Below are 27,451 nucleotides of genomic sequence, written 5' to 3'. Positions count from 1 at the left end.
CATATTGTTAGAACTCCACTTTTTTATCAATGATGTGAACAACTTCTTGTTAAATTGTTAATAATTTTCTAAATGAGATTATTTTTCCATTTTTTGTTCTATTTACAGTGTGACTTCAGCTTACATCATTTATATTTTTTTCTCATTTCTGTCTTAACTCTAGACTACCAACAAAACATTAATTTAAATGGTGACTTGTAAACATTTCCATAGTGTAAATATTGCTACCATGGCTGATTTCAAGCTACCTACATGACATCACTGAACACAGAGTTGGGTAGAAACAGGCAGTAGCACATCACTATATAGTTTGTTTTTTTTTCCCTTGGCTGTACTACAATGGACATAAATAATCTCATGTGAATATATAATAGGGGAGTAAAATAAGAAGTGATAAGTTCTGAGGATTTGTTTTTAATATACTTTAAGTTTTAAAATGTTTATTTTTAAAGTAATGACAGCCATCTTGCAAAATTCCTGAAAATTTAACATTTGATTTCCTTGACCTTGACTTTCATGGGTGATTGCTTTGGGAAAGACCATACATATGAAGTTTATGTATCTACTGTAAAATTACTTCAAACACTCTTTCTTATATATTACTCAATTTTTAAAAAAGTTTATATCAATGAAGCTTCATTTTTACCAGATAAGGAGAATGTTATCACATTCCTTTTTTTTTTTTTTTTTAAGGGTGCTGGGGATTGAATCCAGGCCCTTGTGCATGCAAGGCAAGCACTCTACCACCTGAGCTATATCCCAGCCCTCCTTCTTTGTTTTGCTGCCCCCATACTCACAGATAAATTGTATTCAACTTTACCCGTAACTATTAGTGCAGCCTGGTGATATTTTTCCTTCATCAATGATTTTTTATTAGATAATTTTAGTTATACATGGACACAATATCTTTGTTTATTTACTTATATTGGCTTGATTTGAAATCTTGCTAAATTTACTGATGTTCTTTGAATTCAGGATCCCCCTGTTTCAGCCTCCGAATTTCTCTGTAGCTTCCATAGGGTTTTCTATATTAACTCCCATATTATCTGTACATAAGTACAATTTTACTTCTTGTTCTATTTAGGTTTTTTCCCCCATCTTTTTAAAAATTTTTTTTTTAGTTGTAAACGGACACAATATCTTTATTTTTATTTATTTATTTTTATGTGGTGCTGAGTATCAAACACAGTGCCTTGCATGTACAAGGCAAGCACTCCACCACTGAGCTACAACCCCAGCCCCCATCGATGATGTTTCTAAACTTAAAAATAAAAACTATGTTGAAATCTATATAATCCATATGTATAAATAAATATAAGGTTTATATGTATACCCACATATATGTATGCTTATATAATATACATATACACATGCATATATATTTATATACACAATTTCAAATTAGACTTTTTATCAACATTTCCTTATTTTGTAGTTTTCACAATTAGTTGAGGCTAGGGATGTGGCTTAGCGGTAGAGCCCTCACCAGCAAGTTCAAGGCTCTAGATTAGATAGCCAGCACTGCAAACAAAACAAATGAGTTGGTTCCCCAGCATCATTCAAAAGTGAACAGTGAGCTTTTAAAATTGTTGTTTCATCACAATGAATCCCACCATCAAGTACATCCACAAGAATGGGGTCCTAACTAGAATAAGATATATTTCATGCTTGTGTAATTGTATCAGAATGCATTCTACTGTCATGCATAACTAAAAATCAGTAAATAAAAAATTGTACGTTTCACTTAATTGCAGTTATTTTTAACCATGTTCCAATTTTCTCATCTCTGGCCAATGAGAGTACAACCATTCTGGAAAACAATGTGGACACTCCTCAAGAGACTAGGAATGGAACACCCTATGACCCAGCTATTCCAGTCCTCTGTATCCAAAAGATCTAAAATCGGCATACTATAGTGATACAGCTACTTCATTGTTTATAGCAACACAGTTTATTATAGCCAACTTATGGGATCAACTCAGATGCCCAGCGATAAATGAATGGATCAAGAAAATATGGTGGGCTGGGGATGTGGCTCAAGTGGTAGCGCGCTCGCCTGGCATGCGTGCGGCCCAGGTTCGATCCTCAGCACCACATACCAACAAAGATGTTGTGTCCGCTGATAACTAAAAAATAAATATTTAAAAAAAAAAAAAAAAAGAAAATATGGTATATATACACATGGGAGTTTAATCAGCCATAAAGAAGCGTGAAATAATGGCATTTGCTGGTAAATGGTTAGAAATGGATAAAATCATGCTAAATAAGCCAGACTCAGAAAACTAAAGGTCAAATGTTTTCTCTCATATAATGGAAGCTAGAGTAAAATAAGGGAAAGAAGGCCATTAGAGAGAGTATTGGATATTATAAAGTTACAGGGAAGATCAGTGGAATAGAAGATGAATGAGATGAGGGAGGAAGGAAGGCAAAAGAGGAAGAAATATGGAGTCAATTTAACAAAATCATGTTATATTTGTCTATAAAAGTACCAAAGGAAATTTTACCTTTATTTATATGTAAAAGAAAGGAGGTTAATAGGGGGAGAAAGGAAGGAAAGAAAAGGAGATGAGGAATGGGAGTTGAAATCAAATTCCTTCCATATATGATTTTGTCAGAATGAACCTAAATGCTCTGTATAATTATAATGCTCTAATAAAAAAGAAAAAATACAATTAACTCATAATTCTTTAAAAATGTTGTTATGTTTCATTTATTGCAGTTATTCTTAACTATGTTCAAATTTTCTCATCTTTGGCAATGGGAGCCACTTTATGTTGTCCTCTTCATATTGGCTTCTAGAGTCCTTTGGACATGACACCAATAATCTTTCATAGTTTTCATGCTTAATGGTATGTCAGGGTTTTCCAAGTTCATCTTGAATATTTCTTTTCCCAAACTTGGAATCAGTAACATTCAAGGAATTATTTTCACTGACAAATGGTATTTAGAGACTGTAATCTGGGTACTATAGATACGCAGTGCTTTATGCTACTTTGCTGGTCCCTTTTTCTAGGCATATACAGTGAGCAGACCTAAGAAATACACATTTAAAAATATAAACTATGTAATCGGTTTATTCTAATACAGGTATTTTTGGGCCACATGCTGTTTATGTAACTCATTGATTTTTCTCTTTCATCCCACATAATTAATTTCACCCAAACACCAGCTTACTCATTTGCTTCTTCTCGGACTATGCATGCAACAGTATTACACCGTCACCACCAATAATAGCACAAAAATATGGTTACCAACGATAGTTTAAGTTGCTCTTTAGTTGTTGTCAGAAATTCTTTTTGAGTGTACATTTTGAGGAATATACTGTTAAATTAGTGTGTGTGTGTGTGTGTGTGTGTGTGTGTGTGTGTGTGTGTGTGTTTGGGTACTGAGGATTGAAACTAAGGCCTTACACATGCAAGCACATGTTTTACCACTCAGTTAAACCCCAGCCCCAATTATTGTTATTTATTTTTTTATTTATTTGGTATTGGGGATTGAACCCAGGGGCCCTTTACCACTGAACTATATTCCCAGTCCTTTATTTTATTTTATTTTTTTAATATTTATTTTTTAGTTTTAGGTGGGCACAATATCTTTATTTTACGTTTATGTGGTCCTGGGGATCGAACCCAGTGCCTCATGCATGGTAGGCGAGCACTCTACCACTGAGCCACAACCCCAGCCCCCAGTCCTTTTATTTTTTAAAAATATATATATATATTTTTATGTTGGTGGACCTTTATTTCATTTGTTTATTTATATGTGGTGCTGAGAATTGAACCCAGTGCCTCATACGTGCTAGACAAGTGCTTTACCACTGAGCCACAACCCCAACCCCCAAGTCCTTTAATTTTGGGATAGGGTCTTGTTAAATTGCCGAGGATGACCTTGAACTTGGGATCCTCCTGCCTCTCAGCCTCCTTAGTCCACAGGATTATAGGCATGTGCCACCACAACCAGGCCTAATTATTATATTTTAAAGTCATTTGGAATATTTCTTTTTTTGTGTGGTTTTGCCAGCAATTCTATATACAATTAAATTAATTTCCTTTACGTTTAATTTTTATCAGATTTTGTTGTAACTTTTAACCATGATTTTGTTTTATAATAATATAAGCTATTATTATGAATAGCTCATTAATATAAGCTATTATATTATTATTCATTCTAATGAAACTATTTTATAGTTCCCAAATCATATCTACTAAGAAGATTTGACAATAAATACACATACTATTCTTAAGTTTTGCTATCCTGTTCTTTTTTTCTCCTTATGGATAACCATATTTTTGAAGGTTTTAATTTATCCTTTCACTTAAAAGATAGGTAAATATATAGATTAATGGTGGTGGCATATTATATATGAGTTTTTTCTAGTTAGTTCTTTTCACTTAGCAGTATTTTCTGGAGTTCGCCATTTAGTACTTCATAATACATATACATCCTATATTCTTTCTTAAAAATTGTGTAGTACTTTACTATGTAGATACACTCTGAATAATTCAACCATTACTCTAGGATGGACATTTGGCTTATTTCTAGGCTTTTTGTTTTTGTTTTTTTTTCTTTATAATAGTGCTTCAATGAATAGCTTCCTAAATACCTATTTTCATATTTTTGTCAGTGCTGGTAAGATTCTTAAAATGAGATTTCCAACTTCAAAATAAATACATGTATAACTTTGTTAGATACTGCTTTATTCTGCCATTTTAGGGTTTTCCTTTGTGTACTCCAGCAATAACAAGAAAACAAAACAAAAAAAGAATAAAGAAAAAAAGAAGGTTGAAGGAAGCTTTTTCTCCACAAGAGCTTCACTAATAGGCTGTGTTGTAACTTTTGGGTTTTTGCCAATCTGATGGGTGACAAATAATATCTGAGTGATCCTTATACTGAATTTCTCTTACTGTGAGTAAGGTTATGAATGTTTTAATTTAAAGGGGCATTTATTTGTATTCTTCTTTCTGTTAATATGTTTATATCTCACGCCAATTTGGTATCAAGTTTATCTTTATTTCTCTAGTTTCACATACTTTTTACACATAAGATTATTAAATTGTCTCATATGTCAAGTTTTTTTTCATAATTTGATATTTGTGTTTATATTTTGCTTGTGGTGTTTTTTATTTGCTCATTTTTTTTAACCATAAGAATCTTTTATTTCATGTAGTGAGATTTACTAATACTTGGATTTATTATATCTGATTTTGAGTGTTGTAAGGAAGGTTTTCCCCATTTTCTAATTATTGATGAATCTCCCACAATTTCTTCTATTTCTCATATGGTGCATTTTTTTAATATTTAAATATTTGATCTTTTTGAAATTCATTCTTGGAACAGATCCAAATTTATCTTTTTCTTTGGGAATACTCAGCTGTCTGAGCACCACTTATTAAAAAGTTCATCTTTTTCTCAGTGCTTTGAGATACATTTTAATGTATGTTAAACTTCCATAACCACCTCAGTTTTTTTATCTTGTATTGGTATTTTACTAAGGTGCCTGCTGTCAAAAGTGACATTTAAAGGTTTCACAATTTAATATCTGATATGATTGCCCCCCAACTCTTCTTTTTCAAGACTTTCTGTGCTTGTTTTATTTTCCCAATAAATTTTATAATCAATTTTGCTTATGGCAGTATTCTTGAACAGAAAGGTTCATCAGAGGCACCTTTAAAAAGGAGGGAGGGAGGGAGGGAAAGAAGAAACAAAAAACTTGGGATTCTCCTACCTTAGCCTGCAGAAGCTTAGCTGGGTTTATAGGTGTGTACCACTGGGCCTTCTTGATAATTCCATTTTTAAAAAGGCCTGTTGAACACAGTGTTATATTCTAATTCTAGACTAATTTATGATTTGGTATTCTTTACATATTCTAGACTATAGTTGATGACTTCAGCTCTTGTCCAGTTCCTTAAGCTAGAAATCCCTCTATTCCTCCTTCACTCTTGACTCTAATTCTCTGTTTTTGGTTAGTCACCAGGTTGAATTTTTACTTAATATTATCTGGCTGTAAATCTCCAATGCCATAGTCTTGTACTATCTTTTTAAAGGACTATTGAACAATCTCTTGATACTACAGTCTATGATTTGCACTGCCTATAGTTGTTATTTCCCTTAAATCAAGGTTGGTCATATTACTCCTTTGCTAACCTTTGTTGGCTTTCAGTATAAATTCAACCACCTTACCATGGCACATTAGGCCTTTTACTCATAGGTCCCATCCTTCTTTAATGGTCTTCATTCTTGTCATGACAGTATGTCTTACCCTCAACCCTCCATTAAATACTCCTGTTATGCTCAATTTCTCACTAATGTATTGGACACCAGGCCTAGTTACTCTGTACTTTTACACTTAGGGTTTCTTCCTCTTAGGGTACTTTTCTTCCCTCTGCCCCTCTGCCCCACCCCAAACATCTTTGTTGGTAAGTGCTCTATTTGAGGTACAGTTCAAATGACATCTCTTTCATAAAGCCTCCTTTAGTCTCCTAGTCAGAATTGGTTGCCCCATCTTTATTCTCACAAGTATCTGTATAATGTGATTTATATTGTTCTCTAATCTCCTAGGATTTTTCACACTTTCAATAGCAACCAGAAAGTGAGTTTTTTATGTTTTTCCAGCCTCTAGCACAGTACATAGCATATAGTAAGCATTCAGATGTTTGTTCAGTGAATGAAAACAAAGCTTCATTAGTCTGTAGTGATTGAAACAGAAATAAGATATGACAGTGGCCAGCTTGTTATACTATTAAGATCTGTCATTTGTTTTTGTTTGCAGTCAGCTGCCCTAGACATTCTTTTGTGTGTGGCAAGTCCTTATTCTTTGAGGAACCATTGACAATATCCTTGGTAATGAATTAGGTATCTAACCATCTCTCTCTCTTATCTACGTTGTTCCTAAAAACAGATGCTGCTTTAGAGAAGAAAGTGCAACAATTTAGACTATAGTAGTGGCATAATTAGTGTGGGAGATAAAAGTATATATCATATATATAAATATAGAATTATTACTGAAATTAGAAAAGATCTGCTTGATCATTAAGTTCTTTCACAATTCTGTACATGATTTAATGTGCTGATTTAGATGATTTTGATAGAAGTGCTATGGGAACCAAATTATTTTATAACCATAGTAATTATTTACTCTGATTTTTTTCTTCAATTCTCTGATTATAGTCTAATTTCTGAAATGATCAAGTATGATAATATGAAAAAAGAGAAGAAATTATATTTTAAAAAACCAATTTAAGTATAAGTAAGAGGATATAAAATATTTGGAGTAATCTAGTTTAAAATTTTCAGTATACTATTGGTTTTTAAAATTAATCTTAAAAGTATTGATTAAATTATTAATTAATATATTTGAATTACCAAATAACACCAAATTATTTTTTAAGTTATTTTAATATAAAATCATAGCTTTTATTATTGAATTACTGAATTTAGAAATTCACTTATGAATTTTAGATATCTGTGCATTTTTCATTTACCAACTATTTTGTTAATTATTGATTTCCATCTAATTTTATTTCACCTTTGAGAACGTCATCAAAAATATCTCCATAGGCTGGGGTTGTAGTGCAGTGGGAGAGCGCTTGCATAACGTGTGAGGTTCTGGATTTAATCCTCAGCACCACATAAAATAAGTAAATAAAATGATGATATTATGTACACCTACAACTAAAAAGAAAAATCTCCAAAACTTTAATTATACAAAGTGCCCTTAATGATAATAAGAATAGTTTTCAAATGTCTTAAAAAGACATTAAGAGCCAATGGTGCACATTCATAATATAGTTCTTCACCATCATTTAAAAAATTTTTTTTCGTTGTAGTTGGACACAATATCTTTATTTATTTTTATGTTATGCTGAGGATCGATCCTAGCACCTCACATGTGCTATGTGAGCACTCTACTGCTGAGCCACAGCTGCAGCCCCTTCACCATCATTTTCATTCCAACTTTTTTCATAATGACAAGATTTATTTCATTATTAGGCATTTTATCATATAATCAAGAAAAAGACAACTTTCTGTTGTAGGTGTCTTCAATTTATATTTATATATATATATTTATAAAAAATTTTGAACTGTAGTACTAAAAGTATATAAACTATAGTACTAAAAGACATAATAAAAATTCTTATATAGCTAATCACTTTCATTATATATTTACCATTTTTTAAAATATTTGTTTATTTTTTTTAGTTTTCGGCGCACACAACATCTTTGTATGTGGTGCTGAGGATTGAACCCGGGCTGCAGGCATGCCAGGCAAGCGTGCTACCGCTTGAGCCACATCCCCAACCCATATATTTACCATTTCTATTTTTATGGTTATTAGGCATATTTCCACAATTTAATGAATTTTACTACAAATTTTTCACTCACAGTTTCTTTTCTAAAAATTGGCAATAGAAATTACATATCTGACAAAACCCATTGTTTGGAAAACCAATGTGTCAACTATAAGCCAATATTTTTATTTTTTTTCACCAAGAGATTTATTGGGGGGCTGTTTGAAGGGGAAGAAAAGGAGAGGCAGAGAGCAGACAGAAGAGAGAAAGAGAGCAGAGAGAGGAGAGAAAGTATAAGCCAATATGTTAAAAAATATTATTGGAACAAAAAAATAAACCATATTTTTATGAGATATTTAAACAAAATAGTATGCCACTTTCAAGAGAAATATGTTAAGAGAATTCAAATTAAGGTGCTTTGCAATTGGTCCTGTTTTCTTATTCTTTCAAAATTAAATATTTTCAGCAATAATGTTTATGATTAGAGCAAGTATCAGTAATATTCATTACTGATAGTTAATAATAAAATATTAATATTATAGCCAGGTATGGTTGTGTGCCTGTAGTTCCAGCTACTTGGGAGGCTGAATGCAGGATAGGATAGCAAATCAGAGACCAGTACCAGTAATTTAGTGAAATCATGTCTCAGTTTCAAAACAGGGCTGGGGAAGTTGCTCAGTGGTAGAGCATTTGCGTAGGCCCTGGGTTCAATCCCCAGTAGGACAGAAAGGAAATATAATTTTATAATACTTTTATTTATGTGCAGAAATATCACTGAATTCCACTGTTTACTTCCAGATATTTAAAAATATTATTTGAGTAATAACCACTATTATAGAATAATACAGGAACATTTTTACATATGACTTGGGATGGAAGTCTAATGTTAGCATTCCTACTTATATTTAATCTATTTTCTTCTGGAACATTATAAGTAAATTTTGAGATTGTAGAACTGTTGACCCAATCATACATGTATAGAGCTTGGCCTCTGAGTTAATTAAATATGAGTTAATAATATATTATAAGGAAATTATTATCCTTATTACAGTTATTAGGTAGTTACTCAAATTATAGCTTGAAAGGAATGCAGAGCATGGAAAACTCAGGATTAAATTATGCATTTGAACCTTAGGCCAGCTTTTACTGTAGAGACAGTTTGCTGCTAAAAGAGAAATTGTGTGTCATTGAAATTAAATGCTTTTCGGGGGATGGAAGATTCCAGTTTTTAATGAAATTACTGAGTGTGGTGTAGTGAAATGATTAAAATCTGTATTCCGGGAATGTGGCAGGGGAAAAAAATCAATAAGTGTAGCACAGCTTTGCTGCTCTATGTGAATCCTGAGAATGAAATAAACTACTACAAAAATAATAATTAAAAACATATCAGCACATTAATTTATTTAGCATCAGTCTCCTGAGACATCATCTTCACTAATTTTTAGCATACATTTTACTATGTAATGAGCAGGCTTCTTCTCAGATATCCCTATTAGACAGGCAGTATTTCTGCCCTTCCCCCAGAGCTCCTGCATTGCAATCATTGTACTTGCACTTATTATGTTACAAATGACCGAGGTAAGGCTGACATTCTCAGTGCATGCAAAAAGACCTAGTCTGCCAGCTTTTTTTTTTTTTTCCTAATGAAGCAGCTTTGTGAAATCTCCCCATGTGTTAATACTAATGAAGATCCTCCAGCACAATTAAAATCACAACCAGTGGTTGAGGAGAAAACATAAAACAATGGCATTCTTTTTAAGATACATTTATCCTCATATGTATGTATAAAATATGTGTGCATGGTCAAATTATTCTCTGGTGGCTTAATTTTTACTTGTTCTTCATCCTGAAAATTAAATTATGCAATTTGTAATTCTATCAACTTTGAGATTTTAATGTGTTAAGAGAAAAACACTACCTCAATGAGTGAAGTGTTTTTTTTTTTTTTTTTACATATCTTCATGGGTAATAAAGTATTACCATGAGTAAGCTTTTTTTCCCCCCCCTTTAATAAATCATTTTAGGAAGCTGTGGAATGGGATGTGGGAGGGAATAAATAGGGTGCACTACCTTTAGTTTAACTTGATTGGTTGCAGGATGTGGGAACTGTGGGGGGAGTGGAAGGTTAAAAACAAAGTTGGAAGAGATTGTGGGGATCAGACCAATAGTACATCGGGTGGATAGTTAAGAGAATGGAGTAAATGAGCTATCAAGTTTTACTCATAATCTGATTTTCAAAAAGGTGTTTAATTCTACAGTTAGCTATCTTTTTTTTTAAGTTCTAAGAAACTGGAAAAAAAAAGATTGAGATTACTGTTTACAGTTTGTACGAATCTTTAAAACAATTTACTATTTTAACATCTTTCATGTAAATTTTATTTTAACTCAGTGCATAAACATCACAGCCAGTTTTAACTCGCCGATGTAAAGGTAGTAGCATTTTACCATGGTACCATTTTGCATCTTGGTTTTTGAATCCTAACATCTACAAATTATTGGCATATTAATTTAGTTGGTTTTGTAGACTTCAACAGAATTCTGAATTTGCGAATATAAAAAGTTTAGGTGGAGATGGTTAAGCTATGCCATCTATTAATCAGTGTTTAAAAAATAATTGTTCAATCCCGTTTTCTGTCCTCTCTTCTTTTAAAAGCAAAACAAAACATTTAAGTTTCTTAACTTTTTCCTGGGACAAGGAACCATGCAAACTCGAAGCTACAGTATTCTTGGAAAGAAGCAGCAACCCCCTCCCTCCCTTGGCTCCTTTAGGAGCTGATAGGTCATTTATTATTGGAACTGAAATGGTATAAACAATTCTCTCTCTTTTTTCCCTTGTTAACAGCAACTTTCATTGTTAGAGAGAGGAGAGAGAGAGAAGCCTTGTTGGTTGACGTCACTTGGTTCATGAAGCCTTCGCCTAGAAGTGAAGCTGCTGAACAAACCTTGAGAAGAATCATCTCCTGCTTCAATCTGCTGCTGGATAGGAACTAATCAGAGAGAGAGAGAGGCGGAAGACGGAGGAGGGAGTCAAGGGCTTTCCCGATCACCAATCTCGCCTCCACTCCAACTCTCTTTATACTTTTCTTGCAGAAATTATAACAGAAATAAGGAGGTGGTGGGGATTCCAAAAACCTTAACCTTCAACCATCTGGGGAAGGAAAAATCCCATCCACCGCAACTCTCAGTTCGAAAGTAAAGGTGAGTTAAAAATCTTCGGGTGTGAATGGTACGGGTGAAGCTTGAAAATTCCAAATGTTTTGAAGCCGGTAAAAACAGAAAACGAGAAACTACGCTCCTGCGAGCAGGGAGGACTCCGGAGTTGCTTATCTGGAGACACTCGCCCTGCCCGCCCTGCTCCCTGCAGCCGCTGTTTACCCTCGCCGGTCGGTGTGTCTCTTTGTTGTGCTGGCTGGAAGGATGGGGTGATTCTCAGAGTTCCGAGTGGAGTTTGGGGGAGGAGGACGCAGAGATGTGCGGTCCTGGGTGGGAGGCTGGGGGTGCGGTCTCAGGAGAACGTAAACTTTATTTCTAGCTGCCAGAGTGGGACTTCGGGCTCTTAGGGCCGTGGGCCGCGCTCCCCGGGCCGGGGCAGACGCAGCCGCCGCGAGTCCGCCTCCTTTGTGCCGGCCGCCCTTCTCGGCCGCCCAGGCTTCGCGTCTCCTTCCTCCTCCCCTTCGACTTCCAGCGCTCACGTCTCCGCCAACAGTTTTGCTTCTTAAAAAACAACCTCTGGCAGCGTTGCGATCGCGGTTCCTACCCCGGAATATCCACCGCCTGCCCTACTCCCCGCCGGGGTAGTTTCAAGATTACACCCCCACCCCCGTCCGCCTACTGCTGCCCTTTTTTGCCTCCGCCCCTTCTTCCCTCTAGGACTGATTAGTTGCGTCTACCCCCCATCCCACCCCCCAATTCGGGCCTCATTTCTCTCCCTGTGTAGCTTGAGGCTCTGGAGTTTCCTGAAAATAAGTGGGGGGTGGAGGTGGGGGGTGGGGCTGGTGGGATTGGGAGAAGATCTGGATACCTGGGAAGGTCTGTGTCAGAACGCAGAAGGTTTGAGAAGCTTTGCTTTCCCTACAGTAATGTCTGTGAATCGGTCTCATCTAGCAGTTCTTCCCCAGGAACGGCCGTCAGCTCTAAACTCTTCTGCTTCCCTCTTGTAATCTTCTTGTCGCTCCCCTCCCCCCGTTTGCTTTTTCGGTTCCCCTCCCCTTAAAGTAGTTCCACGAACCCCAGAATTGGGATTTGGAAAAGGAAGTGTTTGAAGAGTCAGAGCTGGCCCTGCTGTTTGAGAGATTGTCTTTTCTTTTCTCTCTCCCTCTGTATTTATCTTTTGTGTGTTGCTTCCTTATAAAGAGAGAAGCAGCTGCAGTCCTTGGCCGAGTTGTTGAAATTTATCCCTTTGTGTATATTACAATATCCTCCATTTTTTTTTCCTGCCCTCTAAACAACAAGCGTTTCGCCATCTTGGGCAATTTTTATTCCAAATCTCTCTCTCTGTGTGTCTATTTTTTATTTTTGAGGAAGGGAAGGAGGCCATAGAAAGGCCAAAACTGTGTCTGGATAAGGCTCAAAGTTTAGGAAATGTTCAGGGGGTCCAGTGACGTCATGTAAACTTTATTGAGAAAATTTCCCCAAAAGTAAATTTTTTTTTTGCTCAAATTTCCCCGTTTCGAAGGATCTTTTAACTTAACACTTTAACGATAAGTTGTGTGGCTTATTTTTGTGTTTTGCTCTCAAAATGAACTGACAAAAGTCTGCACATTTTGTTTGGTAACAGGTGGAAGATTGTGTGCAAAAAAAAAAAAAAAGATATAAACTTTTATTTTCTTTGTCATTAACCTAGTTTTTGTGTACATGTTTCTTATGGTTGTTTCAAATTTATAGTCAGCATGTTCCCTTTCTTGTTTGCCTCCCTATGGATTTTTCTTTAATTAGCTTATTAGTTAATATTTATGTATACATTACTAGATTACCTTGCTCCCCTTTTGTAACTAAGTGTTCTGCTTTTTGTTTTTTTTTAATATTTTTAAAAACAACTATAACAAAAATCTCAAAATACTAAATGCTTTTCAATTTTAGTAAATATTATTAATTCAACCCATTGGCAAAAATTTAGTATGTAAAAGGCAGAATAGATTTTAATTCATAATCTCTACCTATGAACTCTTGTCAGCCATTATGAAAAGATGTACAGTAAAAACTAGTGTTTTAATTTGCTTGTCTAAAATAGTTTTTCACCTCAGGAAAGTTGGGCTGGTCACATGATCAAACTTAATGACTAGTGTATAAATAAGAGACACTGTAAATTGAATGGGAAAGTGGAATTCTGTCTCCTGTAGTCATTTTCAGTCAGTGTATTTACATCTCTTCTAACAAGGACATGAAACTGTCTGTATTTAATTTGCATTCTCTTTGTCTTCTGGGTTGGAGAAAAACATTGGCTACAATTAACTTAAAAAAAAACCTATTAGAAATAATTCTGAATATGTTAAAAAGGTTTGTCTAAATTGTAAAAACTTACAATGTAAACGGTATGTGTTTAATTTCTGTATGTTTTCAATTTCTGTTATTTGCTATTTATCCAGGAATTTGCTTTATGTAAAATGCTATATAGAGAAAGCTTGACTGAATTGAATGTGTGCCATTTATGTGAATTGTAGGTAGGTGAAAAATGTTTAAATAGTTAAAAGCACATAGAACAGATGGTTCTAAATTATACATGCAACAAAGGACTGGAAGATTTGGCAGATTATAAGTGGCAAGCAACAGAGGATAAGCAGTTTAAGAAAATGGTAGTTAAGTACATTGGATGTCTCACACCTATTGTAAACACTACATATTATTGTCACTGTGTTTCATAATCAATAATTTAGATAGCATTATGACACTTGTATATTTCAAATAGAAAAAAGTGAGATTTTACAAATATTTGCAATGAGTTGTTGAATGTAAAATTATTTTAAGTCTGTGATGACTTTTTTTTTAGAAAATTAGATTGTATGATTTGAAAACAAGATGTTATTTATGAGAAATTAATATTATGTTCATATAAGGGTTTAATGAGAAATAACAGTAGGTACATATTTTAAAATCCAAATAATAGAGCCTTTACTGCTGCCTTAGATTAAATTAGTACTGAACTAGAACATTTACTCTTACAAACACTTAAGATAAAATATTTTTAGACTGTACAGTGTTGAAAATGCATTTGTTAGAATGCTGTTGGGACTATTTACTAAATATTAAGTGGAAATGATATATATTAGTTTTAATTTTTGAGTTTTGTGATACTGATTTTACTTTATGAATATAGTTTATTCTAAATTTTTAAAATGCAAGGATTTTATGTAGTTTTTGCCTTTCTAAAAGAACATTTATTTATATTTAGTATTTTCAAAAAATTAGAATAACAAAGTATTCAACTTTGTAGAAATTTGTTTTTATTTTTTATAAGCCATCATTTAAAATGCATATAAGACTATAAAGGAAATCTTGGAATTTTAATTCTGTTGCCATTTCTCCCATTTCTTTGTTTGCATGTTTATTATAGAACTGCAGTGTAAAGGAGCAGATGTTTTGCCAAACATCCTGATGTGTTGCTTTTTCTTATGGGAGTGTATAACTGTTCCTTCTGATGCATCAACTTGACAGCTGGTTGATTTCATGGAGCTGCTAAGAAGCCATTAGTGGTGTCATTGAATTGAAACAGAACAGTCACTCCCAGCTTGAACTGCAATTGTTAATGTCTTTGTTGCTACTTTTGTGTTACTATACAAAATGTCGGATATCACAGTTGTATGAAAGTTCAGGGTTTCTGTCTTACCTCCTTGAATTAGTGAAAGCGTATATTAGAACTTGATGACTTGTAGGTTTAAAGATTTCTCAAAGAAAAAGATATTAATTCTAGTTTTTGAGTTTTTGAACTAGTCCTTGTTAGAACTACCAAGAGAATGAATGTGATTTAACTCAAAGTAACAGGGTGATTTTTGATTCCTAAATGAAATTGTTATCATCATAGTTTAATGATTTTTAATATATTTGATTTCCTGAGGGATTAATCAGATTACCTAGTTTGGTTTTTAAGAGGCTTTCGATTAGATAAAATTAAACATCTTTTATCATAAGATCTTAAAAATATTGTTGTTTATTTAATAAAGGTTGTCTCATTTGGTTTAGTGTTCTTTTAAACTTTTTGTAGGAGACAATCAGAAGAGAAATAATTATTGGAGTAATAAGCTATTTTGTTTTTAATTTTCTTTCGTAAGGAGGCCAAAATGTTACTTAAAAATTCTTACAAACTTATCTAAATTATTCTAAGTAATTTAGTGATCTTTTAAATTAAAATTCTATTTTGTTACAATAACTTTTATTGATAGTTGAAATGGTGATACTAAAATGGTGTCACTATCCCACTGGTACCTAAGTATTTTGTACTTATTTCTAAGTATTTGCATGGTTTGGTCAGTGGGAGGAAAGATGGGAAAGAGGAAAAAGGAAGAATAAAGAATAATACTGACAAAACACATTTTTAAAAAATTTATGTAAAAAACTTGAAGTTGATAAGATGGTAAGGATATAGTGTGTTTTTTTACTATGTTAAGAGACTTGATCTATCCCAGTGTTTACTGATTTTTAAAAATTTTAGACTGTTAGATGTATTAAGCACTTAACAATTCTTTAAGAAGCAAAAAATTTATAACATTTAAAATAATTTGCTTGTTTAAAAAAATAAATATTTAAGTTGTGAAATTTATGGTTAGAATATATATATATATATTCTGAGGCAAATATTATTAAAAAAATATATATATATAGCTGAGGCAAATATTATTAAAAGGTTTTCCTGTATAATATAAGCAAACTTTTAACACTTATACCCCTGATTCTAGAATTATTAGTTCCTGAAATCATGTTTATGGAGACACTTTCCTTTTAAGTAGGTCATATGTTACTTTGACTAAAAGTAAGATTTATATTCGGATAATATGCTTTCTCAAGCCTTTTTGTATAATAATTTTAGAACTCTTTAAAAAGAAAATCTTTGTTACCTTAGACTGTGATTTGGTTTTTAAGAAATATATTTATTTGTTGCATATTTATATCAAGGCAGATAGTCATATAAACCAAATAATGATAAATTGAGTTACATATTAAATATAAACTATTTTCAAAGGAATTTCAATGCTTAGTCTATTTTTAGAGATAATATAGTAGCCACCAGTAAGCATCCTACAATTTAAGTGGGAGTTTTCAGAATTTAGTTTCTTAAAGGAAGGTAATTCTGAGTAGAAGTGTCAGAATTTAACTTTGTAAGCTTTTCTGTTACCATATTAACTTTGAAATTGTAGGTAATAAGTATATGTAATTCATTTACAACAAATATGGAGTTATAAACTATTGGTAATATCTACTGAAAGCAGGAAAATTAAATGGATTTATATGATTTTCCAATCTCTTCTGAGTGCTACTTGATTTATGGCAAGTTGTAATAGAATTTGAGATGTAAAATATTTTAAAAGTCCAGATATTTGTAAGTTAAACATCAGCTTTCTCAAATTAATAGGCTTTTATACAAATGAGGTTAAAAATAAGCTTTTATCCCACATATATAAATTGTTATATAGTGTAGTTTTGATTTGTTTTTAAAAATAAAATTAATGCTTTAAAAATCATTTTTTATAATTTATAAAATTTGGCATTAATTTGGCTTTTGAATGCCTTTTAGTTACATATATATTATTTAATATTGGAGATAATAAGGAAAGTAATTTGTAGGTAAAAAATATTTACTTTGTGCACATGTGTACATGTGTGCATAAGAAAAAAGAGCATTTCATTTGAACATGATTGTTGCATTGGTTCTTCACATATATATATGTAGACATAATTGTGTTTTTTTCTATTTTCTCCTCTTAACACTTTTTTCACAAACATGCACTCATTAATCAAAGATGGTGCACTCCTGCTGAGGGCAGAGAGGTTCATCAAATTGGCAGTCAGTTTGGTGTAAAGAACGGTGTACTGAAGCTCTTAACTCGCTGGGACATAAATAAATCTATGGTCTTTGTATGCAAACCCTGGAGGTTAATACTGTATAATTCAGCATCCTGTCTTTGTTTTTATGATTGATGTTTTTAAATGTTTGAAGCTTAGTGCAAGTCTTCTAATAGATCAGGTCTGACAATCTGATTGGCTGTAGTAAGAAAGCCTTAGGTTGTCAGAAGGACTTTGAGTATGCTGCAGAGATTTTGATTTTTTTTTCCCCTACAAGATCATTGTCATATTGCTTGAGCTGTTATAGGAATGTACCAGTGATTGACATTCCCTGCTGTGATAATGGACCTAGTGCATGAAATGCCAATAGTTTGGTCCTATTTGTTCGGAAGCTTACTGCTATTTGTATCCTTAACAGAGCTAACATGTAGAACAAGCAAAACTACTGGGATTTCTCTGTAGAAATAGTGCTGGGATTTGGCTTTAACATGAATTGGTTGCATATTCATAATTTAAGAACAGCTGGTTACAGCAAGCACATAGTCATTTGCAAGCTATTATAAACCGTTCCACTCACACATGAAGCTTGTGCTTGTTGGTGATTTTTCTTTTCTTTCCTTTTTTATTGATCTACCTGCATTTAAAATCTGGTCACTGCTGCTACAGAAGCTCTTCATTTTAGCTGTGTTTGCAACACAGAACAACCTCAATTTAAAATATTAATTGAAACTAAATTCTCAGTAAAATGAAGAAGCTTTGAAGGAAACAAGAGGTCATGTCTTATCTATCATATATTTAATCTTGGTCAAAACCAAACAAATATACAAACCTATATTATACAATCTTTTGTAATTTTTGGAAAGTAATGTTTTATGATTTTGTCCATAGATAGAAAATTTAATTGTTTTTGGCTTGAAAATATTGTTGATTATATTTTACAAGTTATATATAGTTTTGGGAAACAGCATTAACAATAGATTGTGATTAATTAGCTGTAATTAGTCCTAAAAGTAGAAAAGTGATAGTACTTTTAGTTTATGAGTAACATAAAGCAAGATAGAAAGGAAAATTGATAGAACTTTATAATTTGATTAGGATATTACTATATTAGAGCTACTCTAAAAATTTTAGAAGGAATCTAATGAGTAGTCTCTTTTGCTTTTGGGGGCCTCTTACAGTATTTACAAGGTATGTATAAGTTAGTCCAGCAATACTGGTTTTCTGCACATTGTCAATAGCGATTATAAGGAGAGAGGAGAAAACCTCTCTATCCCAAGTTTTCAATAAGAGTGGGAGGAAAAAAATGGTAATTGTAATTTCAGATATTCTTTTATGAATCAAAGGGAGCAATGCCTTGATTTGTGTATGTGAAAAACAAATGGATACCTGAGTGATTTATGATAATGCATTTATATTGAACTTTTCACACAACATAGTGTTAGGTTCACATGTACATGCATGTGTTTGTCTCCATGCCTCGTGATAAAGTATCTCTCAGCACTTCAAGGTTGAGAACCAGTCCTAAGAGTGTATTTTACTCTTTCTTAGCTTCACAATTGACTAGATATGTTGGTAATATAACAGAATATATGGCCAAGTTTGATCTAGCTGTTAGTAGCCTGTACACTTTTTCAAAATAATGAATTCAACAGTTATTAAAGGACGAGATGTATGTTTCACTTTTGAGTTGCATAGGATCACAATTTTATGTATACAATTAAGTTTCCATTATTTGAGGTCACATGGGTCATTTTGTGAATTACTCCTTACACTTTTTTTTCTCTCTCCCTTTAACAACTGTCCTTTCAGGTATTACCTTACTTGTTAGCACCTCAGCACTGAATAAGCAAAGAAAAGGAAGTAAAATTTAAATGTCTAGTTTTCCCCACTTCTTGATTGTTCAAATTGAGAATTGTTCTTAGTTTTTTGCTAAAAGAAAGTATCTTTTCTAGCTCTAATAACAACAAATAATTTTATTTAGAAAAGAGAAAGGATGAATTAATGGGCTGAATTTTTTATAAGTAACTAAGCAAAACAAAAAAACTTAGGAAATTTTGTTTGTAAAATGAATTGATTAATGCCAAACAGAAGAATTATAGGTGTTTAATACACTTTTATTGTTCTAGTATCAATATTAAGGAAAAGAGGGGGCAGCTGCCTTCGTTTTTCAAGTTTATACAGAATACTGTCTCTAAGCATGCCTTTGGAGAGTTATAGACAGAAGTTTGTGGAAATTCAGAATAGGAGAGAGATAGCTTGTTGTAGGAATAATTATCAAAGGCTCATTGGATTTAGGAGCATTGAACTAGATCAAGAAGAATGAGTGAACTTTGGACAGGTATGGTGGCACATGCCTGTTATACCAGAAGCTCCAATGGTTGAGACAGGAGGATCGCAAGTTCAAAGCCAGCCTCAGCAACTTAGTGAGGCCCTAAGCAATTCAGTGAGATCCTGTATGTAAATAAAATACAAAAAAAGGGCTGGGGATGTGACTCAGTGGTTAAGTTCAATACCCAGTACTTTATACAGAGATCAGGAAGAAAGGATCCAACAAAGGGAGGATAATATGAGCCTCCAGTTGCTAAAGTACATTAAACTACTCCCTTGGGTATCTGGGGTTGTTGTTCTGCAACCTTTTTGAGGTCATCTCAACCCAGACCTCTTCCACTAAAAGGAAGAGAATATGTCAACCCTTCCCTTTTTCCATTGCTTTCAAAATGGACTGCTGGCTTTCTCTGAGGAAGGTGGGTTAATCAGTTTCTAATCATTCATTTCAATCACAGGCTTGTTTGTGGAGGTCAGGTTAAAACCTACAGAACTGCCCTTTCTGGTCAGAGGTATCCCAAATCTTCTGTTGTATGTGAGGTTTTCCATTCTCCTCATTTCTTCTATGCTTTTGTGAATTTTTTTTTCCTTGAAACTTACTGTGTGATCATACCTGCTAATAATATTGAGCATAGAGCAGAGTGGATAATCACCCCTGTTATCCTTTTCTCCACTTGGTGGAGAAATTCTCCACAAATTTCCCTCCAAGGGAAATTTGATGGTGTTGAGTCAAAAAATATTTTTATTTCTTTTAGGGCTGGGGATGTAACTCAGCGGTAGAGTGCTTGACTAGACTGCTTGAGACCCTGGGTTTAATCCCCAGTACCACAAACACACACACAAATAAAATTATTTGTAGGCAGACTAGTTGGACTACCATAGGCACATCCATAGGGTCAAAAAACAACAGAACTTGTAGTCCTTATTTTTAATAATGCCAATACTGAATTGCACTAAAATTAGAAGTATCATTTGAGAGTTTGAAAACAAGGAAAGATTTTTAAAAAAATTCAAACATAAAGATATAAGGGCATGGGGGCGTTGTAGCTCAGTGGTAGAGTGCTTGCCTTTCACGTGCGAGGCCCTGGGTTTGATCCTCAGCACAACATAAAGATAAACAAATAAAAATAAAGTTCTTGTGTCCATCTACAACTAAAGAAATTTTAAAAAGATATAAAATAGTCTTATATATAATGTTTTGGCTAACAATAATAAATTTCAGTTGTTAGTATTTTCTTAATTTCATTATTATTACATAAAAATGAAATTTATTATACTGTACAATAATAATGAAGTTTGCTTTCTTTATTTGTAATATTGTGATAAGCATTAACTTTTATGAAACTTGTAATAAGAAAACCTTTAAAACTTTTACATAGGTGGGTACAGTTGCAGTACCTGCCAGCTACGATGGACGCTGAGTCAGGAGGATCACTTGAACCCAGGAGTTTTGGACCAGCCTGAGCAACATAGTGAGACCCTATTTTCAAAAACAACAACAACAAAAAATATCTTTTACACAATCATTTTTTTTTATCTTGCACAGGATAAGTTTTGAGAATAGCCATACTTCCTATGTTTTCTAGTTTTCATGATGACATGGTTATTGAAATATACTTCTGATCTTCCTTGTGAAAAATGTAATTTTTAACATAAATCATTATGATGACATGAGAAGCAGCAAAATCCATCTTGAACATCTGAGAAAGTCAGAAGTAGCCTATAAGTCACAGGATGATGTTTTTCTCCCTTTTATGGGTTGTTCATAGAGGATGCTAAATGAAATAGGGTCTGCAAAGCTACAGTAACTAAGAGAGGTTATGGATCCATCCTCTTTATTTTAAAAAAGGGGTTACTACAGAGCTTTTGACCATAGTGTTCTAAGTATCATTTAACATTGAATTCCTTTGCATCATCAGCAGCTTGTTTTGAAAGTAGCTCTTTATCTGTAATCTTACCTTGGAGATTTGAAGTAGATAGTTGAAGGGTTAGTAGAGAAGGGCAGTGCAAAGAGGCTTTGCACTTTTAAGTGAAAACTGTCTTTACCCTTCCCCTTCCAGAAAGCCTGTTCATAGTTGAACTTGCCAAAACTCACAGAAGAAAATTGTTCTAGAGAATGTGTAAATATTTTCATATTATGTATAAAATGGGAGGGTAGGAACAAGGGAAACTCAGAATTATTTCTCTTTCTCTCTCTTCCTTCTTCCCTGGTACTACGGATTGAACCCAGGAGTGCTCTATCACTGAGCTACATCCATAGACTGTAGTATTTTATTTTTTTTCTATTTTTATAGAGGGAAATTTTTTTCCCTTTTAGTTTCTTTCCCAGCATGAACATCTTATACTAAGTTGTAGTAGTCAGGTCTCATAATATTTTTTGGCATGTATTTTTTTTAATATTTATTTTTAGTTTTCGGCAGACACAACATCTTTGTTTGTATGTGGTGCTGAGGATCGAACCCGGGCCGCACGCATGCCAGGCGAGCATGCTACCGCTTGAGCCACATCCCTAGCCCCTTGGCATGTATTTTTTATGTAAATATCTTGGCTCCTAATGTAGGCCATCCATGATATTTGGGGCTCAACTACATAAATCATATTTTTCAATGCTGGTAGTGAAACTGTATGTCAGACATATGAAGTACAGTATTTTGGTGTGCACTGTGATACAAATGCAATATTTATTATATTTTAACACTATCATTGACTAGAACCCACTCTTTTTTTTTTTTAAATTATTTTATTGTTGGTTGTTCAAAACATTACATAGTTCTTATTATACCATATTTCACAGATTGATTCAAGTGGGTTATGAACTCCCATTTTTACCCCTAGAACCCACTCTTTAAGAGTCTCTACTGTTATGTGAAGGTAGCCTGGTTAGAGATAGTTTCTGTGCTCAAGTATTACTCTTGATATTACTCAAGTATTTTTTAAAAATTAATTTGCAATTAAAAGGGTGCAAGAAGATGGTAGAACTTGACTTGGATCTTGGAGGAAATGCTTAGACAAGCTGAACGAATAAGAAGAAATAGGGATACTTACTGTTTTAGTCAGCTTTTTAACTTCTGTGACTAATTGTAGAAAAGCTTATGGTTTCACAGATCTCTGTCTATAGACAGCCAACTCCATTTTGGGGGGCTTGAGGTGAGGCTGAACATCATGGCAGAAGAGGATGGCAGATGGAAGTGAATCACATGATGGTTAGAAAACAGAGGCTAAGCTCAGATCACCAAATATATCCCACAAAGGCACACCCCCAATGACCTACCTCCTCAGCCACACCCTACCTGCTTTCAATCACCACTCCAGTGGGATTAATTCACTGTTTTCACTGTTTGGATTAACGCTCTTATAACCCAATCCTCTATACTTCTTGAATTGTCTCATAAATGAGCTTTTGGTGGACACGTCACATCCAAATCATAACACCTATCTACCTAAAATGTGCCTAAATAGTGGGAGATAGAGTTAGTTAGAAAGGGGAATTTGGATTAACTAATACATTTTTAAGTATAAGGACAAGGTGATTAAAAAGTTGTTTTAAAAAGGTTTGGAAGAAATCTGTTGAATGAATAAAAAGGTTATTAAAATAGACCAGTGATTTATTGAAGAAATTTTAATATAAAGTGGTAATGATCAGGCTAATAGCGTGAATATTTAGAAGGATAAATGTGATGAATGTAATAATTCAGAGAATGGGGTTGGGCTAATTTGGGGAGCTAGGAAATTGTATTACCTTACATTCATATTGATTTCATATGATTGTAATAATAATTTGATGTAATTGAACATTTATGCCTTCTTTTCAGATGATGAAAGTGAGAACTACAATGATTGGTTATAGTTTTCTGCTTACCATTGGTTAGGTTTTCTTTCTAATACATCATATGGTCTTCTTAAAAAAAATATATATATATATATTTTTAGTTGTAGTTGGACATAATACCTTTGTTTTATTTGTTTATTTTTATGTGATGCTGAGGATCCAGCCCAGGGCCTCACATGCATTAGGCGAGCACTCTACTGCTGAGCCACAACCCCAACTCCTATCATCATATGGTCTTAATGATGGGTAGGTTTAAGGCATATTCTTATCTGTTTATTTATTATGGTGTGTGTGAGGGAAGACTGAACCCAGGGCCTTGCGTATGCTAAAAGCACTGGCTCTACTGAGCTACACTCCCAATTCCTCTTGTGTTTTTTAAACCCTTCTAATTCTTTCTTGTTAAATCACATTACACATTGATGAATAAGTACACCAACTAGTATAATACTTTGCATTTCCATTGTGTGTAAAATTGCTTTAATTATGTTTTGTATATATACCAATGCCAAACACTGGTTTCTGAAAATCAGTGGGAGATAGAAGATAGTATGTTCTAAATGTATTAGAATATATAATACTTGTTATGAATCTGTACTTGTTATGGACCACTGAGTGTAAACTTTCATGACTCCATGATTGTGTATGAGTGAGACAGAGATTAAGGGCTGAACCCAGGGGTGCTCTACCACTGAGATACACCCCCAGTCCTTTTAAACTTTTTTATTTTGGGAGACAATCTTGCTAAGTTGCCTAGGCTGGCCTAGAACTTGCAGTCCTCCTGCCTTACTCAGCTATGATCCCAGCCTCTGGGATTATGGGTGTTGGTCTTGCTAAGCTCAGTGATTTTGCATATGATGTTCCTTGTCAGCAATTCTTACTTCTTTCCTTTTGGGGGTGGTGGGGCTGAATAATGAGGATGGAACCCAAGGCTTGGCACATGCCCTGGAGGAAGCTAGGCAAGTGTTGTACCACTGAGCTACATCCCCAACATTACCCTTTTTTTTTTTTTTTAAGATTGGAAGAGATTTTTTTTTCTTATTGGTGCATTATAATTATACATACTAGTCCCTAGCCCTTTTTATTTTAAAGATGTAGTCTTGCTGAGTTGCCATGGCAGGCGTGGAACTTGCAATTTGCTTGCCTTAATCTCTGGAATAGCTGGAATAACAAGCATGTGCTTCTATGCCCAGTGTTTCTTTCCTTTTGCTTGGTAAAATTGCTTTCTTTTTTCTTTTGTGCTGCTGGGATCAAACCCAGGGCCTTTCACATGTTAGGCAAGTGCTCTAATACAGCCACATCCTCAGCTCTTGCTTATTTTCAATAACATTCTGAAGAGTTGATTTTGTAAAATCTTTCCATCTATTTCCCCATAGGGTTATCTAATTCTTCCTTGTGCTCCAATAGTCCTATGGCTAGTGGCAGAACATATACTTACCTACCTTCTTTCTTTCTCTCCTTCATTTCTTTCTTCCTTCCTTTATGCTTCAGTGAAAATTTTTTGGCCAAATGCTAGGAATTAAACCCAGGGCATATGTTCTTTCACTGAGCTATACCCCAGCCCTACTTCAGTGAACTGTTTTTCCTATAATTTGTTGTTCTGTTATTTAAATAGGATTAATTCCCAGAAGTACATTTAATGGGTCAGAGACTAGGAATATATAAAGACTCTTCCATATATATGGCAGTCTCTCTCTCTCTCCCGTATATATATATATATATATATATATATACATACATACACACACACACACACACACACACACACACACATATATATATATATATATATATATAAAATATATATATCAGGTTTTGAGAGGATTGTATGAATTTACATTTCATAAATAATATATAATAATTTCACCATTTTACCACATAATTGGATTGGGTGGGTATTTTAATCTTTTATAGCCCATTCTAATTCCAAAAAATTATCTTAATTCGCATTCTATGTGGTGAGCACTGTCTAGTGTACTACATATTATATTTCTTTTTTGTGATTTATCTTTAATATTTGCCTGTTTTTGCACTGGATCTTAGTGTATTTATAATAAGCTACTTATTATACTACTTAATTATTTAAGTATTAATGGTACTTGCTATTTTTATTATTTAATCAGTTATTTTGCTTTTTAATATTTTGTGTACAGAAATGTGATATGTTAGCTTGCTAATTCTATTCTTAAAGATAATTTCTTTTATTTTTAGGCTTAAAATGCCTTTTTTACCAAAGTTTTTATAGTTATTTATCATGTTTTTATTTTATTATATGGCATTTAATTCTGCATTCCTTTCTGCTAGTAAATATGTCCTTTTCTGCCCATGTTAATAGGCCCAACTTCCCATCAAGACTTATTATCTGAACCATATTTTCATGTTTTATGTTGTATTGTACAAAAGATATACAATCTTCCTATTTTAAGAATGCTGAGCTAGATAACTAAAAGTTAACTTTTAAAATTTTTTAAAATTTGTTTTTAGTTGTTAATGGAAATTTATTCATTTATCCACTCACTCACTTATTTGTTTATTTATTTATTTATATGTGGTGCTGAGATTGGAACCCAGTGCCTCACACATTTTAGGCAAGTGCTCTACCACTAAGCTACAACCCCAGCCCTAAATTTTTTTTAATTGTAGATGGACACACAATATCTTTATTTATTTTTATGTGGTGCTGAAGATCGAACCCAGTGTCTCACACATATGAGGCAAGCTCTTTACCACTGAGTTCCAACTTTAGCCCCAAGGTCAATGTTTTAAAGCATTTTTTTGGTAGTTTTGTTTCAGTCTCTTGTGATAGTAATCTTTCTTAAAAATTATAGTTTTATTAAATTTACTGAGCATTCTAAAAATAATCTTCCTTGAAAAGGTAGGGTTATCATCTTAGTAATTCTGTTACCTTTTAGATATCTGAATTAAGACTATTTGAGAACATAACTTGACACTTTAAAAATATAAATTGTCATATTAACTTATATTTGTGTCATCGGCTTATTTATAAGTGTATATATAACTCTACACCTTTCCATTTAGTTATTCCTTCTTACAGTTAATCATGTTCCTTGTTCTTTGACTTTTTTAAAAAAATCAATAGTATTTTTCACTGTAAAGACTTATAAATTTTGTTTAACTACAGAAATCATTAAAATTTCAAATGTCTGAAATTCCATTTTTATAGTCTTGATATATGTTACTAGTTTTTTTTTATGTTGAAGCATATTTATTGAAATGAAAGTGTACATGAATGAAACAGCAGGTTAGTGTCATAAACCTTCCTTTACAAAATATAAAAATGAGGGACATGGGTATGGAGTGAAATATTATATCAGGTAAGAAAGAACATAAATAATCTGTTGGATTAAGAGACAAGAACATTGGTGACCTTGGTGTACTAATAGTTTCAGTGGAGTAGTTTGGGCCAAACCCCAAGAAACATGGAATTTAGATAGGTTTTTTTTTTTTTTTTTTTTTGGTAAGGTGAAGGGAAAGAAATCAGGCAGTTTCTGGAAAGGCAATGTGAACCTGAGGATGATTATTTTAAAAATGAGAATGGGGTGAGGATGTAGCTCAGTGGTAGAAAGCTTGCCTAGCATGCACAAAGCCTTGGGTTTAATCCCAGCTCCCAGAAGAAAGAGAGAGAAAAAGAAAATGAAGATACAGTTGGGCACCACTTGCCTGTAATCCCAGTGGCTCGGGAGGCTGAGGCAGGAGGATTGAGAGTTCAAAGCCAGCCTTAGCAAAATCGAGGTAAGCAACTCAGTGAGACCCTGTCTCTAAATAAAATACAAAAAAGGACTGGGGCTGTAGCTCAGTGGTTAGGTGCCCCTGGGTTCAATCTCTGGTATCAAAAAAGAAAAAAAAAAAGAAATTGAAGATACAGGGGCAGAGGATATAATTTAGAGATTGTCTGACTAGTGTGAAGAAATGGGCTTCAGATACATGTTAGACTGACATTAACTAGAAGGAAGGCTGTTTCTTTCAATGTAATTAGGGTGAATGAGAAAATGGATAA

The 27,451-nt window shown here is 33.5% G+C and overlaps 1 protein-coding gene across 17 annotated transcripts in view; it reads left to right on the top strand.

Moving 5' to 3' along the window:
- The window catches only part of BAZ2B (bromodomain adjacent to zinc finger domain 2B), a 373,522-nt gene that overhangs the window by 75,526 nt on the left and 270,545 nt on the right, over window positions 1–27,451 (top strand). For 5 of the 17 annotated variants that reach the window (XM_081261478.1, XM_081261491.1, XM_081261481.1 and 2 more), the window contains exon 1: window positions 7,431–12,338. The gene's annotated coding sequence lies outside the window, so the exon portion shown is untranslated. Of the gene's footprint in view, window positions 1–7,424; window positions 12,339–27,451 lie in introns of those variants that run through there. The other 12 variants (XM_081261477.1, XM_081261480.1, XM_081261475.1 and 9 more) reach the window with 8 other exon arrangements.

Source organism: Spermophilus citellus (assembly GCF_964194105.1).
Source record: "Spermophilus citellus genome assembly, chromosome: 11".
In the NCBI taxonomy this organism is placed as follows: Eukaryota; Metazoa; Chordata; class Mammalia; order Rodentia; family Sciuridae; genus Spermophilus; species Spermophilus citellus.
Note: the sequence above shows the minus strand (reverse complement) of the source record. Positions and strands in the feature narration are given on the sequence as shown.